Here is a 6000-nt window from a genome sequence, read left to right on the forward strand (position 1 = left end):
TGCCTGTTGTAAACTTGCACAGCCGCGAGCCACTTCCTTCATCTTGCACACTCTTACGACGGTGGCCATCTGCCCAGAGCTTCTATTTGCTCTGCTGTTGTGTGGATAAGTTCTCCTTGATATTCTTCCCAAGACTCACTTTATGTTACGTTTTGTGTGACTTGAGGGCACGTGGCGTGGATGGGGTCGGTGTGGAGTCAGCTGGAGCTGTTAGCAGCCCTTGAGGGCACCGGCTCTCTCCTGAGCACTCATCTGGGGTCTTGATTCTGAAACAGCCTCCCTCCCTCCTGGGGGCTCTGAGCTGTTTCTCTGAAACAGCGCCTCTCTGTAGCCTGGGGCTGACGCGTAACATTTCCCGCCTGTAACATTTCCATCGTCTCCTCCCCAGGGCTTCCTAGCTACCACTCCATCCATTTTTCTTCCAATTGGAGGATGTTTGTGAAATTTTCTATGCTTCTTTCTGTGGGAGGAGGTGAAGCGGAGGATATTCATCAGTTTCAAGTACCTCTGGGGGGATTTCAGTAAGACATTTTACTAAACCATTTGACACGTCAGAAGTTGGACCTCACAATCAAGCGTAGATTGATGAGAAGAAAGACTCTGCAGCGGCGAGCTGGGGACTGCAGCCAGCTAAGGACAAGATGACAAAATACTAACAGTGGAAAGGACAGAGCCTGGCTATACGGCCAGATACTGGATACAAAATGTAAAAAAGTGACCAGTGAAAGATCCAGCGGAGTCTATTGACCATTTGATGTGCTATTGAACTATTTACTCTAAGGCTTCAAAATTCCAGTCTATGGGCTTGACATGCCGGAGAAGGCAATGGCACCCCACTCCAGTACTCTTGCCTGGAAAATCCCAGGGACGGGAGAGCCTGGTGGGCTGCATTCCAAGGGGTCACCAGAAGTTGGACGTGACTGAGCGACTTCCCTTTCACTTTTCAGTTTCATGCATTGGAGAAAGCAATGGCACCCCACTCCAGTGTTCTTGCCTGGAGAATCCCAGGGACAGGGGAGCCTGGTGGGCTGCCGTCTATGGGGTCGCACAGAGTTGGACACGAATGAAGCGACCTAGCAGCAGCAGCAGCAGGCTTGACAGGCAACCTTGAATCAGGGGTACTTAGAAGAATCACAATATTCTGCTGACGTTATGAAAGTGAAAGTCGCTCAGTCGTGTCCAACCCTTTGCGACCCCATGGACTATACAGTCCATGGATTTCTCCAGGCCAGAATACTGGAGTGAGGAGCCATTTCCTTCTCCAGGGGATCTTCCCAACCCAGGGATTGAACCCAGTCTCCCACATTGCCAGGGGATTCTTTTCCAGCTGAGCCACAAGGGAAGCCCAAGAATACTGGAGTGGGTAGCCTATCCCTTCTCCAGTGGATCTTCCTGACCCAGGAATTGAACTGGGGTCTCCTGCATTGTAGGCACATTCATTACCAGCTGGGATATCAGGGAAGCTGTGGTGTTCTGGGTGGTGTCCAAGAAAAAGAAACCAGCAGTCAAAAAAAGGAAGCGAAGTCTAGAACACAGATCAGAAATTCGGTGGACGTCTCAAAGGCAGGCATGATCAAGAGTCAGTCCCCCAGCTGTCAACTGAACAGACACAGAGCCACCAACGTTCCGTAACAAAAGCTACAGGTTTCCCTTGAAACAGTTTGCACCACACCTGTGTTTTCTTTGTCTTGATGTATGGAATTGTTATTATAGGGGCTTGCAAAATTATTCATGTAGAACGTACATCAGAGGACTTCTAAAGACCTTTCATATGTAAATATTTGATGAAACTATTATTCATTGGGGATTTTTGCATTTTTTAATGAAGTAAAATTTACATACAGTGAACTGCACAGATCTTAGAACGCAATTCAATACACATCAAAAAACATCTCCACCCACGTAGCCAACATTCGAGCTTCAGAACCTCTCTAGAAGCCCCAGAAAGTTCCCTCGTGCCCTCTCTGCTCCTCTCTCCCATTCCGAGCAGCTACTGCTCGAGTTTTTCTGTAGGTCGTTTCGCCGGGTTTGGCGCTTCCCGTGACGGGACTCACACAGCGCAGGCCCTTTGGCTCCTCGGCTCGTCGCTCTCCGAGCTGCTGGATCGTCACTACTCTGTGCCTTTCCGTCACTGATCAGTGTTCTCCTGCACGGATGCGTTGCGGGTTGTCCTCTTATTGCTAGACAGCTACACTATTTCCGGGTTTGAACCATTTTTTTCTGTGTCTTCTTGTGAACAAACATTTTTGTTTCATTTGGGTAGAACTCAGAGGTGGAATTTCTGGCAGGTGTGTGTACTCAACTTCGTAGGAAAACACCAGTTTTCCGCCGTGGCTGTGCGGCTGTGCACTCCCACCAGTGATCGGGGTGGTCTGGCTGCTCCTCGCCTCTGCCTACGCTTGGCGCTGTCCTAATCTTCCCTGTTCTGTTGGTAGGCAACGGGGTCTCGTTTGGTTTGCACAGCACTTCTCGGCTGACGAAGATGTGAGCATCTCCTCACATGCTTGTTGGCTGTTTGAATTCTTCTTTTTGAAGGATCGCCAGCAACATTTGATGGAAAAGCAACTGACTGTGTACGAGTGTACTTCTGGACCCCTGTTCTCTTCCAGTGACCCGCTGGTCTGGGCTTATGGCCGTGGAACGCTGTCTTTTGATCTCTTTAGCTCTATGGTAAGCTATGAAATCATCCTGCGTGAGTCCTCAGCTTTGCTGAGTTTTTTCAAGATTGTTTTGACTCCTCTATAATCTCTTCCCTTCATATAAGCTTAAGAATTTATCAATTTTTGCCAAGGGTCTGCTGTACTTTTGATTAGAATCACATTAAATCTGTAGATTAACTGGGAGGAGATTCTACATTTTAGTTAAATCAAGTCTTCCTGTTTCTAAGTTGGGTATATTTCTCCATTTAGATCTTTAATTTCTCCTTGCAATGTTTTATATGCAAAAACATTTCACATACATATAGAATGTGAATGCTTTTATGCAAATAGTCAAGGAAACTATATTTGTATGATTTTTAAAACTTCTGGCGTTCTCAATGAACTGGTAAAAGATTGATCACCGCGTGGGAAAAGCGTGCAGTAAACGCTGAATGGATAAGAGCAACTGCACACTCAGGAGCTCCCAGTTCTATGGAATCGGTGATTTGACTTTTAAGCGCAGTAGCAGTACTCTTGCCAGGAGAATCCCACGGACAGAGGAGCCTGGCGGGTTACAGTCCAGGGGGTCGCCAAGAGCTGGACACGACTGCACTCACATGCATCACACAGCAATTTTCAGTGGAAAATAAAACGATCCTGGAAACAAGATTTTAGTCTGACTGCCGTCCTGGGTAAAGCATGCTGTCCACCCCCCGCTCCAGGGCTTGTTCCGACGCTCACCGCCCGCTCTACTCAGGAGTCTGTCCTTTCTGTCCATCAGAGTGGTGCCCTGGCCCCTGACCGGCCACTACTTCCTGGAGCCGGGTGCTGCTCACCTCCTCGCTGGACCACTGTAATAATATCCTAAATGGTCTTTGCACACCCAGGTCTTCAGCTGCTAATTCAACACACATGCTGGACTCCAAAATTACTTTTAAAAGCATACACCTGCGTGTGTAATATATACTTGTTATTTCTGCTACACAAAATGTTTCTTACACACTGCTTTTCTTTCATATGGTATGGCAGAATATATTCGCCATATATCCATGGTAGTTCTGTTAAGTTAGAGGTTATTAATTTCCCAGTAAATAAAAGAATATGCTTTGAATAGTTTGCTTGAGACGTCTGAATCACCACTCATTTTTCTCAGCTATAAAATGATCAAATTTGAAAGAAAATATGGCAGGAAGACAGAATACACCTCCTGCCTCTGTGAAGAACATTAACTTCCCACCAGACCAAGCCTCTGGACTGCAGAAGAAGCCAACAGCAAATTGAGTCTCCTTGATGGATGATCTGAGTCGAATCTTCCTGCCTGTGACATAAATCCTGATTTAAAATGTGATTAGCAGTGATGTAAATAAAATCCACACTTCCTGGAAGCCATGTTGGCAAAGACGGATAGTTGGTCCTCATGTCAACAACCCCAGGAGAAGATTCCAATGTGATTTGCCAAGTGTAAATCAGCAAGAGGAAATCTCTCCTGGATAGAAGCACAGCTTTGTGCCTCCAAGGGGTTCATCCACTTTACTTCCAAGCCGTTCTACAAACCTGACATAATTATGTCAAGGGAAAAAAAAAATGCAAAACCAAAGGCGTGGTGTGCTGCCGCGTCTCTGCTTGCCAAACTGGAAGGGAGAAAGCAAGCCATTGTGCGGCTCCACCGTCCAGCGCGTTCCGGCAGCTCCCGCGGACAGAACAGCATCCGTCATGCTCTGCATTGCAATTGCTCCTCGCCACCCTCTCCCAGCTCATCATAACATCATTACGTTCCATTTTTTTCCCAGCCAGGGGCATCTATTTTCTCTCATCCAGGACAACAGCTGCCGGGCCTGGCCTCGATTCCTCCTCAAAACGGTGAAATGTGTTTGCTTTTTGTTTCGGGCTTGGCGATCCCCATTTTCACACTCCTGCTTGACAGGTTTTCTTGCTGCCAAAAAAACAAATGCATTCAGCCCCGAAACTTCCATGGGGCTGAGCAAAGGAGCTCCCAGGGTACTCAGTGCTCATCTGTGCTGTAACTTACCCCCGAGCCGAGTTGTTCTGGGCATGTGTTGAGGAGACGCACTGCTTTCTTTCTTTTTATAGCCTCATAATTGCCCAAGGAGGGCTGCCTTTGTGTCCAACCCATGGGAACATTTTTATTCCTCTTTCTATTTGTGTCTACTCATGTATACACGCGTCGATGTTTTCTGGGCCAAAATCTTGTCAATAAAAATGCTCTGCTTCATGGCGAACATTCTAACATCTCATGTGAATGGTAAGACTAGCTAACGGCTTTTCTGAGCATTACTCAGGGACAGACCAGTTTCTTAGGGATTTTGGTAAAAAAAAAACAAAAAACAAAAAGGCTAATTTCATCTTCATGCCAGTCACAAGGTGGTGCCACTAGGGTGCTCCCTTTCCAGAGGACGGTGAGGAGGTCAGAGGGCTTGAGGAAGTTGCCGCCGCGGACATGGTGGAGCTGGAGTTAAGTTCAGGCTGCCGGAGCCCAGGTCTCTGCCTTGCCCTCCTGCCTCCCACAGGGGTCACCACCAGCTCCCAGCACCCAGGGGGTTCAGACCCTCCTTCAGATCCTCCTTCCAGCCCTGCCAGGAGGCAGCATGGGCTCCTGGCTCACAAAGCCTGACTGGCTGCATCTGACACACGGGGGGCCTTGCTGAAATTTCTCTTCCTGACTATATAGATTTTTAAACTGCTATGGCCTTGATCAAAGACCATATGTGTATCTGAGCATCAGCAGTTCTTTGTCTCCGAGGTTCAAGTGGAACAGGAAATGCAGAGGCTTGCAAGCCGCTAGTCAAAGGAGGCCACATAAGAAGCCTGGCCACACTGGAGAGACATTCGTGGAAAGATGACAGACGGAGGTGGAGATGCCCACGGGCCCGGCTGTTCAACCGTCCATGTGCCAGACACGTGACAAGTGAGACTTTCAGGTAGCCCAGCCAGCCACCTTCCACCTGCGACCTCACGAGAGACCCCAAGCAAGGACTGCCCAGCTGACTCAGTCAGAGCCCAGACTCATGGGCACAACGGACAGGGCTGCTTTCCAGACTGCTGCCTCGGGGTGGCCTGTCACCACGTGAAACAGCGTCAGAGAGCAGCGGGGGCATCCTGGTGGCTCACGTCCGCACCACATGATTGCAGGCGGACCCACCATCGGGACGAGCTCGCTGCTTCTCCGGTGCATGCTGGCACCTGTTGGACTTGCATCCCTCGGGCCGGGTCTTACATGAGGACCGCCGTGATTACTGAAGTTTTACATGCCACCCGGGGCCCGAGACAAGTCTGTCCCCAGACAAGAGCTACATGGACCCAACTGAGAGGTGGATAAAGCAGGATCACTGTCCTGGCCAGG

Source organism: Bos indicus x Bos taurus, chromosome 22, assembly GCF_003369695.1.
Source record: "Bos indicus x Bos taurus breed Angus x Brahman F1 hybrid chromosome 22, Bos_hybrid_MaternalHap_v2.0, whole genome shotgun sequence".
Lineage (NCBI taxonomy): Eukaryota > Metazoa > Chordata > Mammalia > Artiodactyla > Bovidae > Bos > Bos indicus x Bos taurus.